At 38.2% G+C, this 13,155-nt stretch overlaps 1 long non-coding RNA gene across 1 annotated transcript; it reads right to left on the bottom strand.

Annotated features, from left to right (window-relative positions):
- Positions 1 to 567: 567 nt before the first annotated feature.
- LOC109049187 lies at positions 568 to 12,667 on the bottom strand. The gene is made up of 3 exons (XR_006162451.1): positions 12,609 to 12,667; positions 11,058 to 11,568; positions 568 to 1,024 (listed from the first exon to the last, which is right to left on the bottom strand). It is a non-coding gene; the product is annotated as an uncharacterized LOC109049187 (long non-coding RNA).
- Between the last annotated feature and the right edge of the window lie 488 nt (positions 12,668 to 13,155).

Below are 13,155 nucleotides of genomic sequence, written 5' to 3'. Positions count from 1 at the left end.
GTTATGGGTTTTTTTGGCTGGATAAGCATATTTAAACCGTTTAACGTTAGGTGGGTGTGTCTGCTGCGCACTGCCGACACAGCTGCAACAGATCCAACACAAAATATAGCCTATTTCTTTATGTACGTAATTATTCAGGAATTATTAAACTTGAACGTATTAGTATCAGAAATTGATTTGAATATACAATGAATAATATAGCCTCTGTTACTATATTGCTCTATACTGAAATGAAAAGCTTAATTTACCATCTTGAAATTAAAGCTTCATATCCGTATTGTATGTAACTGTCAGTTTTTCTCTTAATAAATTATGATGTGGTTATTTTTACTGTCCCGATTGAGCAACATCTATTTCAGACTCCCCAAGATCGCGCAAATATGTTTACTACCCTTACAAAAAATTACTGTAGTTTTTTAAAACGTAATACTGCAGTTTTGTTACATGTAGTTTTTTTGGACGCGAAAAAACTGCATTACTGCCGTTTTACTGCAATACATCTGAAGCAGCCTATTGAAATACAACTGCAGTAGAGCTGTAGTATTACTAACAAACAACTGCAATAGAACCACAGTATTACTGCAATATAGCTGAAGTAGCCTAGTACTACAATTATACTGCAATAAAACTGCAGTACTGCAATATAAAACTGAAGTACAATTCAATACAACCGAAGTGCAATACTAATAAAATGCTGTACAGTAACACTGAAATGCAACCAGAATATTCAAAACAAGTTTTATTTGCACACATCTGCAATATAATGAATTAAGGTACAAAAAACATTTATTGTCTCAAACAGCAATGCAACAATAAATGATTTTACTTTTCTTTAAACTTAAAATAACAGGCTGAGAGTTACACTAAATGTCCATAATATTTATTTACAAATCACGCAATCATGCACATTTCTTCCCTCATTATTCAGGCAGGTTTCATTTTTTGAAGAGCATATCCTCATCGTTCCGCTGGGGTCTTATGACTGCCTTTATCCCAGATGTGGAAACACTATTTTGGATGTAGTCTGAAAAAAAAAAAAAAAAACTATTATAAATTCTCAAGTTTCAGTTACACTTTTCACTACAGGTATATTTAGTATGCTTAAAATAAAGCTTGAATTGTGATGTCACCAAATGTTTGTGAAAAGCATACCATTCCCAGTTTATTTCTTATGGCATATTGGTCAGCATTAATAATGACTACGTTTACATGGACATCAGTAATCTGTTGTTTCTCAAATAAAGAGACTCCTTCTCATGAACTCTTGTTATCACCTCATTTCACATCGTGCCCTCTTATATCATTCATCACATACTGCCCTCTAGTGGTCACAACAACAATAACAATCACATATTAAATAGTACATCCCCTCTCTTAAAATAGGACTAAAGACATATATCCATCCAATCCTTTAAATATGTCTATGTTTCTTTCTTTTCTTTTCTTTTCTTTTTTTTTCTTTAATGTGACATAGAAATTTGCTTGTGCATGCAATGGACTTGAGGTGAAATGCTGAAATTCATATTGCCTTGAAAACTGCTGAAATTCCTTGCAATTATAGCATGGCCCATTGTCACTAACTACTGCTTTAAGAATTCCATGTCTGGCAAATATTGACTTCATATGACTTATCACATTACTGGCAGACATACCCGGCAACAAAGCCATCTCTGGGTAGTTGGAGTAATAGTCAATCACCAACAGATAATCTTTCCCATTTAAATGAAAGAGATCAGTACAAACATTTTCCCAGGCTTCAGGAGTTTGGTCTGCTATTATCATTGGTTCTTTAGCTTGCTTGTAATGATATTTGATACATGTTTTACATCTACTCACTACTTTCTCAATATCAGCATTTATTCCTTGCCAGTACACTGATTTTCTTGCTCTTTTTTTTTTTTTTTTTTTTCATTTTTCCATCCCCAGATGTCCTTCATGTAACCTTTTCAGTATTTCTGGATGCATAGACTCTGGAATGACAATTCTGTTTTTTCTAAGCAAGACCATTCACCATGGGTAACTCGGATCGAATGTGAAAATATAGTGAACTCAAATCACTTGGCCAACCATGTCTCATATTAAGAATTACTGCTTGCAATGCATGTCCTTTACAGTTTCATCAGCCAGCTGTTTTAATTTACAATCTGACACAGGTAAAGCCTCTGCTATCATGTTCACATGTGAAGTCACATCCTCTTCTGTAGAGCTTAACTGACCCAGTGTGCTTCATACAGGTGCACAAGATAAAGCATCTGCTAACACCAAATATTTGCCTGGTGTATAGATCAATTCAAAATCATACTGCCGCAATTTCATCATAAGTCGCTGGCTAGGTTTTGCTTGACTATGGCGATCAATGGCTTGTTATCTATTTCAACTACAAAAGTAGATAAGCCATAAACAATAATTATGGAATTTCTCACATCCAAATACTAGACCTTAACATTCTTTCTCTATTTGCGCATACCTCCGCTCAGCATCTGTCATGGTCCTAGATGCATATGTCACTGGTCTCCATTCATCACCATCAGCTTGTAACAATACTGCACCTAATCCATCTTTCGAAGCATCCACAGATATCTTGAGGGACTTCGCAGAATCGAAGAAAGCCAACACTGGCTCTGTGGTTAAAGTTGCCTTCAGGTCTGTCCACTCCTTTTCATGTTTGGAAGTCCATCTAAACTCACTGGTGTGCTGTAGCAATTCTCTGATGCATACTGTCTTAGAGGAGAGATTTGGAATGAACTTTCCAAAAAAAATAAGCATTCCCATGACCCGTAGCACTCCTTGCTTATCTGTAGGTCTTGGCATTTCAAGAATAGCTTGAATTTTTCTCTTTCTCAGGCTCAACACCATGCTCTGACAGTCTATCTCCAAGAAAAACAATTTCTCTAACTCCAAACTGGTTTTACTCTTGTTCAGTTTCAGTCCATTGCTCTGAATCCTGTGCATTACATTTCTCAATTTTACATTGCGTTGCTCTAGCGTGGAACCCCTGATGATGATATCATCTATATACACACGGACACCTTCCAGGCCTTCAAGGACATTCTCCATAGCATGATGGAAAGCTGAAACAATTCCAAACGGTAGTCTCAAAAAACAGTATCGTCCAAAGGGTGTATTAAATGTACAGTATTTTGTACTCTTTTGCTCTAACTTGATTTGCCAAAACCCCATGAGACACATCAAGCTTGGAAAAATACTTTGCACCTGCCATTTCACTTGTGATTTCTTCTCTTTTAGGAGTTTGATAATGCTCCCGTTTTATGTTCTCATTCAAATCTTTCGGATCCATACATACTCTGATCTCACTATTCTTTTTCTTGACCATTGAATTAACCCAGTTGGTCGGCTCTTCTATTTCACGGATCACATCCAATGCTTTCATCCTGTCCAGTTCCTTCCTTAACTGCTCACGGTGGGGTGCTGGAACTCTCCTTGCAGCATGAACCACAGGCTGTGCATCTGCTTTAAGCTGAATTTGGTATGTATGTGGAAGAACACCAAATCCTGTAAAGAGATCTGCAAACTGCTGCAATATTAAAGCCACAGATTGATTATTGGTTGACACTATAACATTCTATACTCTTTTGACTAATTCCAAATGCTCACATACTTGATCTCCAAGCAGAGAACCATGGCCTTCATTGTACAATGACAAACATCAAGTTGTAAATCCTATTTTTTACTTCCACTTTAAGCCTGCACACCCCTTTAGTATCAATCATCTGTCCATTGTATGCCTTTAGAGGCACACTTTTCTTCTGGATGTGTGGCTTTTCCTTCATTGACTTTATATCACTCATACAAATCAAATTCACTTTTGCTCCAGTATCCAATTTCATTGGAATCAGTGACCTATTAATGTGTAATGGCACAATCCACTTATCAGGGGTTACAGCCTTCACAGATTTCTCACTTTGCATCACAAAGGACTGATCAGCATTCACGACATTATCACATGGCATATTTTCACGTTATCCCACCAACAAAAAATGTTTCATTCAAATCAGACTCTTCCACTAAATGCACACTTCTTTTGTTTTTTCCTTTGAGAAACACTGTTTAGCAAAGTGACTTTTTCCTTTGCATTTTGTGCATTGTTTTCCATAAGCAGTACATTTCTTAGGTTTGTGGTGGGAACCACAACGCTTACAATTAAAAGAGTTCATGTTTGCATCCTCTGCATTCTTTTAGGATTGCCCTCGTTTCATTTTAACTGCACCAACAGGTACACTCTCATTTCCCAGAGCTGCACATGTACTACTGAATGTTTTTATATGCTGCGGTGCCAGCTCACTTGCATGACAAATTTTTACTGCATTATTCAAAGACAATTCCACCTCTCTAAGAAGTCTCTCTCTGACCTTTGTATCGTGAATCCCAAAAACAATAGACTCTATGCACAAACGCTGCTGATGTATTTCCGGTAGAATCTCAGCCAGCGTATTTACTTCCGCATAGCACATTCTATAGCGAAGTATACTAGCAGCTGAACTCTTTCAAAAGATTCATTTGACAGCGATTTATAATTTAAGTATTTTATATAGTATTATATAGTTAGGAATTATAGTAATGGCTTGCAGAAAGTTTAAATATCAATGGTGGGAACACAGTAGTTCGGCTGTCCCGTTATGTGAGGCCTCCTCAAAGTTCAACTCTATACTGAGTTTCCACACTTTTCCTGTGGACGGAGAAACACGTAGAAAGTGGATTCACAACATTCGACGTGAGAGATTTAACATCACATTCTCATACAAGGGTCTGCAGTGGCCACTTTAATAGTGATGATCTGATCAAGCCATCAACCCCTAAAGCTTGCTGAGGAAGGGGGCAGTACCCACCTTATTCCAGTGGAATGGCTACTCTGTTGCTGAACCAAGAAGGCGCACCAGGGTATGGCAAAGAAGGGAGGTTGACACTCAAGTGGATGAGGATCCTGTGCCAATTGATGCCCAGCATCTGAAACATGATTATTGTTCAGTTCCAGAAACCGCGGCAGTTGATAATGCAGTAGATCAGACTGAAGATCTCCGTAAAGAAGTGGAGCGACTAAGGAGACAGGTGGAGGAGTTGTCGGTCAGCCAAAGATTTTGTTTGGGGCGATTTGTGGCTTCCAACGATGATATAAGGTTTTACACAAGGTACGATTATAAACCTTTACATACTGTACGATATAAGATACTGTGTGTGTGTGTACATAACATGCTTAACACATTTATTAGACCACCTGTCATAATAAAAAGAAAACATATTTTAGCAATGTCACATAATTTAAAAATGGTTTAAATTCAAATGATATTGTCTATTGTCATTTATTAGGTAAATGACAAACTGAAACAACTAGTCTTGATTCACACATAATAGTCAGAGCAGCGATAATCATCTGATCACCCTGTCTGAGGATGAGGTTCGGAGGGCCCTAAAGCGAGTGAACATCAGGAAAGCAGCAGGTCCTGATGGGATTTCTGGCCGTGTTCTGAGGTCCTGTGCTGTTCAGCTTGCTGGTTTATTTACATCTATTTTTAATGAGTCCCTTGCTACCTCGGTGGTTCCCACCTCCTTCAAAAAATCTGTCATCATACCTGTGCCTAAGAAAAATAACCCCTCTTGCCTGAATGACTATCGTCCGGTTGCCCTCACGTCAACAGTCATGAGGGTCTTTGAGAAACTTATAAAGAAAAACATCTGTTCCTCCATCCCTGATACTTTGGACCCTCTTCAGTTTGCCTCTTACCCCCCTAATAGAGCCTCTGATGATGCCATCTCTCACATCCTGCACTCTTCTCTCACACACATTGACAGCAGCAATGGGAAATATGTAAGGCTGCTATTCATCGACTATAGCTCAGCTTTCAATAATATAGCCCCCATCAAGCTAGCTTCCAAACTCATGGACCTCAGCCTGAATTCTTCACTATGCAACTGGATTCTTGATTTCCTCACCGGTAGACCTTAAGTGGTGAAAGTAAGCCAGTACACCTCCAACTCCATCACCCTGTGAACGTGGGAGCTCCACAGGGCTGTGTCCTGAGTCCCTTGCTCTACTCTCTCTACACACATGACTGCGTGTCTTCCCACAGCTCCACATCTATTATCAAATTTGCTGATGATACTGGGCCTCATTTCCAACAACAATGAACCCGCATACTTGGATGAGGTAGAGAAACTCACATCATGGTGCCAGAACAAAAGAGCTGATTATGGACTTCAGAAAGAGACAGCAGCAGCCTTACACTCCTCTTATGATCAGCGGGACCCCTGTGGAGAGGGTGAGCAGCTTCAAGTACCTTGGTGTAAACATCTCCGAGGACCTAACTTGGACTACCCACATTCAAACTCAGGTTAAGGAAGCCAGGTAAAGACTGTACCATCTGCGTCAGCTAAAAAAATTCAGGGTCTCACCAGCAATCCTGAAAACTTTCTATTCAGGGGCCATAGAAAGTGTATTGACTCAGTGTATCTCAGTGTGGTATGGGAACAGCTCCAGTCAGGACTGCAAAATCCTGCAGAGAGTTGTGCGCTTAGCTGAGCGCATCTCAGGGTCTGCTGTCCCCTCTCTGCAGGACATCTACCTCAAACGCTGCAAAAGCAGAGCTGTTAAAATCATTAAGGACACAAATCACCCTGGTAACTCTCTTTCCATTTTGCTGCCATCTGGTAAGCGCTTCCGTAGCCTGATGGCAAAATCTGAGAGACTTAGGAGAAGCTTCTTCCCCCAGGCCATCAGGCTCCTAAACTCAAACTCAGTCTCTTAACCTCTACATGACTTCACGTAATTATCAGTAAGATACTGAATATACCAACAATGACACTTGCACAGCAATTTCTATAATTTTATTTTTATTTACTTTTTTACCTCTATTGCTGCTATGTAAATAACCTGTACAACCTGTTTGCACATTCTCCTCTTGTTTCCTCTTGTCTCCTCATTCCTGCTCATCTTAATATTTATTAAGTCTACAGTATACTGTCCTGCACATTTTATTTTATTCTTATTTTTTTTTAAATCTTTTTCCATATCATATTTTTTTTGTATAATTTTCTTGTGTTTGTATTCTTTAATACTTGCACTGTCCATGGAGCGGACCTGACTTACATTTCACTGCTGGTTATATGCTCTCCATATAACCATGTATGTGACAAATAAAAATCTTGAATCTTGAATTGAATCTTGAATAACCAAAAAACATATATTTTAATTTAATTTTGTATGGCCTCGATAACAGCTTGCATTCTTGCTGGCATTGTTTTTATGAACTTTCTCAGACTGAAGATCTCCGTAAAGAAGTGGAGCGACTAAGGAGACAGGTGGAGGAGTTGTCGGTCAGCCAAAGATTTTATGATGATGATATAAGGTTCTACACAAGAAACAATTTAAAACCCTTACGTACTGTACGATATAAGATACTGTGTGTGTGTGTGTGTGTTATTAGACCACCTGTCATAATAAAAGAGAAAACATATTTTAGGAATCTTTTTAAATTAAAATTGTATTGTCTATTGTCATTTATTAGGTAAATGACAAACTGAAAAAAAATAGTCTTGATTCAGACATAATAACCAAAAAACATATATTTTATTTTATTTTTTATGGCCTTGATAATAGCTTGCATTCTTTCTGGCATTGTTTTTATGTACTTTTCCACAGTCTCTGTTGTTACTGACTTCCAAATATCATCTAGTTGTTCATAAAGACTTGCTTTTGATGAAGCTTTTGTGCAATCTATCTTTGAATCCATTTAATCCCAACAATAATTATATTTTAGAATTAGAAACACTATTCTGACTAAAGAACTTATACATACTGGTGTGGCTTAAAGGTGCCATGTGTAAAAATTTATGTAAAAATATCCAAAAAATGACCTACACGCATCAAAAGAATGAGAAGAAATAAGGGCGATGATGTCATTAAAAAAATGTCAAGTTATAGTGCTGCAGAGATATCAACCTTAATTAGCATTAGCATTACTAGCCACGGCCCGACAGGTGTCGTAATACCAGTTTCGGCCATGGGAGGCGGTATGCGGGCAACATAACCACCAGCCAACCTGCAATACACGAATAACTCGCACGGCTTGTGGGCGTACTTGAACCTGATGTCAATCGTGTGGAAAGTACAGCCCACTACTTCATTTCAGTTCAGGGCAGAGAGAGCGGAAGGATGGCTGAAGCCCTTGGCAAGAGACACCTACCACCACCACCCGCTACAGGGAAACAACCGCGCTCGGAATCACAAATCAAATCCGATACGAAAAGGAGCCGAACCAGAGTAAACATCGGCACTGCTTTCCATCGCTGGAGACAACTGATGGACTTGAAAGGAATGAGGTTCGACTCCGAACTTGCAACATTTCTTTTGGATTGGTAAGTAAGATGCTGTTAGTATTTCGCTAGAAGTTTGTTTTATATGTTTGCGTATTTTTTTCGGGAAGTTATAACATAGAAATGTATCGAAAGCTGTTCGATAAACGTGCTAATGTTAGCGATGGCTAACCGTAGCTGCGTTTGATAATTAGCTAACTATAACTTACCCACAGATCCGATCCGGTTTTCACCTGTTATCTACCAAAGCCTGTCTCTACCAAGCTGATGCTAAAATGTAACATTACCTAAGAAGCTTGAAATGTCTTCGATGATAATGAACCCGAGAGAGAGAGCGCCCCGGCCGCACGCGCACTCACTCACTACTGTATATTCAGAGCGGTCAAGTTTTTGCTAATGAAAATCAAACTTGATATATGCTGCTAAATTAGCATCAGGCGGGCAGCATACGTAACACTCTAAATAGATGTTGTCCCTATTTTCACTTGTATATGTGCAGCTAAGAATACTTTATCATTTTTAACTAAACTACAACAGTTTTGACGATGTTATGTAAAGTGATGGTGAAGTAAGTTATGCATTGGCGATCGACTGGCTAGCTCTGTCTAGTCTGTTGGTCTCCGTGTCCTCTTTGTTTCGTGGTTTTTCTGTGCATGAGAAAATTGATGTGTGGCGTGAAAGCGTGTGAAAAGAGTCGATTGCGTGTGTCTCACAGTGAATGCTTGAGAGTTGGCAGCTCTGGTTACGTTGGTTGGCGCTAGCTTGGTCAACATCAGCTGTCTGATGTTGACCAATGATGTTGACAGAATGCTGTCTGTCAAATTAATTTAATTCAAATAATGTGTATGTCACGGAGACGAACCCCGTGATTCCCTCTGCTGGCCAGCAGAGGGCACCCTCACCTGAATACTGACACACACGCATCCATCCATTCATTTACACTGACTACACTACATTTCCCACAAGCCCCGTCCTTGGACTCTAATCACCGTCACAGGTGCTCTTCATCAAGATTTGTGTATAAAAGCTGGACTATCACAGGAGATCAACGCGAAGTCTTGATTTGCTGTGTCTGTCATTTCTGAGCGTTATTACCCATGTTTGATTTCCTGTTGCCGATCCTGTTTGATATCCTTTCCGTACCTTTGCTGCCTACCTACGGACCCTTGCTTGTTACTGGATTTTGATTCTCTGTTCTCCCTACGTTGTTGATATTGCTGGTATTGACCATTGCCTGTACAACTACGAGTCTCCGCAATAAAGCCTGCATATGGATCCCATGTCGAGTTCTGGGTCATTACAGTGTATATACAACTCAAAATGTAATATGAACAAAACGAATATGAACATATTCACTGGTAAAGGTGAAGGGGAGTAGCTTGAAGATGTCATGTTTCAAAATCACTTGACATCACCCAACGTTCCTCTGGAGGCAAAATGTCCTCTTAGGCTTAGGCTATGGCTCTAGGGTTGTTGTGAAGGTAGGGGCGGAGCATAGAGACTATGCCGTTTCTCGTTTGTTACTCTAGAGTAGACCAATTCACTTTATTGAGGCATACTGCCCCCATCTGGTATGGAATGTGGAGTATGACTTGATTTTTTTTCCAGACATGACACATGGCACCTTTAACCATTACAGAAAAAAAAATGATTTTGGTATTTTGGTATTCACCAATACTGTTTGATTAGGGCAGTGGTGGCACAAACCTTGCATTGGGTTGTGGTCAATTAAATTTATTAAGCTCTGTGTACACACACACACACACACACACACACACACACACACACACATATATATATAAAATTCTTTGAAGTAATTCATTTCAGTTTGTAATTTTTGTACATTTAAAACGTCCTACATCTAATTTAGGTTCGTAACTTACAGCCATTTAATGGCTTTCTGGAAACACATTGAACCTGCATCCTACAACATGATTCGTGTGTCCAGAGCAAGAGCAACTACAATGAGGCATGAAGTTGGAACAACAAGCAGTGCATAGGAAAATAAAAAATAGACGAACAAAACTTAATTTTATATTTTCAGTGGAAGCCTAGCCTACACATTATATGGACATAATTGCAAACCTTGTTATTTTTACAGGGTTTCTTGTTGATGACTGTGTGCCATGCAGAGTCTACAAACCTGCTTGCCTGTCGAAGAGAGAACAGATGTCGGCTGGTGAGGTGAGGGAGACACAGTCCATTGCTCGGCTGAGGGTCCACGTTGAACGTCTCATCCGCAGGGTGAACCAACACAAAATGTTTGACACAGTCATCCCTCTTTCTATTACAGGGAGTATCAACCTGCTATACACTTTTGCTTGCCTCCGTGTAAATTACCAGAATGGCCCATTAGTGAAAGCTTGGGCAAAGGATTAAAGACGAGATAACATTTGTTGGAGAGTAATAAATTTGGATTTATTTTTGTAATAAATAATATAAACATGTATATAAATTATTTTATACAGTGTTGCCTGCACTGCAGGAATGTACATTTTTAAATATAATAAACATTGAACATTTTCAATACAGTTATGTAAACATGTAAATATAAATAACTTGGAACATTTGCACTGCAGTAATGTAAATATAACTTTGATACAGTGTTAAACATTTCCTGTACAGTGATGTTGTGTAAATTCAATATTAAAAGATTATTTGTCTTCTGTGGTTTTTGTTTGTTTGTTTTTTACATCTGTAGGCATCTTGGCAAGTAAAAGTGTCCCCACCTTAATCCCTCAGCAAGTTTCCTCTCTTTATGTCTTGCAGAATCACCATTCTATTGACAGGACCTGGCTTGACACCCTAGGAATGGCCAAGCGACATGCGACATGTTAATAATAATAATACGACTATGGTTATTACAACAATAATTTTAGAATTCTGATATTCTTACTTATTTTCTTATTATAGTAGGTAAATTCAGCAGTCAAATATTAATAAATAATTGTCACTGTCCACAGAAAGTACTGGCCACTCACCAAGAGAAATTATGTACACTAAAGAGCAGTGACTGTGTTCTGTCTTTTATTAATACTCTTTACAACTTAGTAAATAAATGTTTAACTAAAATCATGTTTATTGTATTTAATAATTAATTTACTGCATTATCCATAACTTTCCTTCGTTACGTTTGTGGTGTAGTGAACTGGATTGGTAAGCAGAAGGTTGCTGGTTTGATCTCCGCAGTTGTCACAACCAGTGTCTTTTCTCCAGGTAGCTGCAGGGGGATTGGGGTCCCTGTAATAAGAGCACTGTAAGTCACTTCAGATAAAAGTGTCTGCCAAATGCATAAATGTAAATGTGATTTTTGTAAATGCTTTTTTGTGTCTTGGGCACAAACGCTCAATAAAGCTGCTTATTTCTGAAAGTTTATTTCTTCAAGGTACTACTATAAAATAAATGCTTACATATATTTATTTCATACAATTTCTATTTGGGGCTTTAAAAGGTTAGTTAATATAAACATAAATTCAGTCAATATTTAATCGCCTCCATGCTGTTCAATACATGTGTGTCTGTGTGTGTTTTTTATTGTTTTTTTTTTTGTTTTTTTTTAACACAAAAGGTGATTTTGGTCAAATTTCTCCTGCTGGTTGCTGATCTGTGTTCATACAATATCAGTCAATGGAGCCTGACTTTCAGGTTCTTCATGACATTATTTGATGATGCTTTTGAAGCTTCTAGAACTCGGGAATCACCATTCAGTTCATTGACTGATATTGTATGAACCGAAACCAGCAGAACAAACTTTTCCAAAATAACATCCTCAATGTCTTTTGTTCTTTCTCTAGATGTTCTCACTGGCTGTGGGGTCACTGAGGAAAAAGAGTAAAGAGACCACAGCAGCATCCAGTCCAGATGAGGCAGTAAGAGGTGGAGTGAGGGAGCGTCTCATCTATGACACTGGACCATTTTCAGGATGCTGCTGTGGACTTCTCCATCCTCACTGCTCACACCAGTCTGCAGACATTACTGATCATGCAAAGTTGCACAGTCACAATAGAATAGCAGTCATTTTTACAGCACAATGTCATTTGATTTCTGTATTAGAAGTAACAAAATTATTTCTTACTTTATATTTCTGTTTTAGCTTTTCCTTTTTTTTTTTTCCCACAAATGCCACCATCACCTGCTCCACCACAAAAGCTCTTCATCAAATGTACAGCAATGAAGAATTAGAACAGTGCTGTAACAGCTCTGTTTGAAATTACTATAATTAAAATAAACTACAACTTAAGATTAAAAATATGTTTTATTGATGTCTGTAGTGTACTCACTGAGAGCCTTTGATGGCAGCATTCCTTCATCAGTCACTCAGCACTGGATAAACACACGTGTGTCTCATGTGTTCCTGTAAGATCCAGAGAAGAGTCAAGTCACCTCTGTGATTTAACTGCACAATACTACATTTACATGTTGAGTTAGTTGCTGATGTATTAACTCGCACAAATGTTCCTCAATTTATCAACAATACTAATGGACAAATTAAATAGATAACTTGTGTTTAGTTACTCTATGTAGACTTGTTTATTTACATAACTTACATTCATCTAAAGCAGTGCTGACAACGGTGAATTACATAATAGCACACATACATCACTCATTCCTAAATCAGCGAAATTGAGCAAAAACAGTCAATCTTGTGTCTAAAATGCAAGTCACTTAATTTTAATTTAACTACTATTGTATAAAATCACATTGCAATCGTGTTGAAACATATTGGTTGTGCAATGTTACGTACCTAAATCATATATTATAATTTTTTTTCTACCTTACTATACCTTTCTGTGAGTGCTGTTGCACGCATTTGATTTCATTTCTGCA

The sequence above is a fragment of the Cyprinus carpio genome, chromosome A18, assembly GCF_018340385.1.
Source record: "Cyprinus carpio isolate SPL01 chromosome A18, ASM1834038v1, whole genome shotgun sequence".
Classification (NCBI taxonomy): domain Eukaryota; kingdom Metazoa; phylum Chordata; class Actinopteri; order Cypriniformes; family Cyprinidae; genus Cyprinus; species Cyprinus carpio.
The sequence above is the reverse complement of the archived record's forward strand: the minus strand, read 5'-3'. Positions and strand labels throughout refer to the sequence as shown.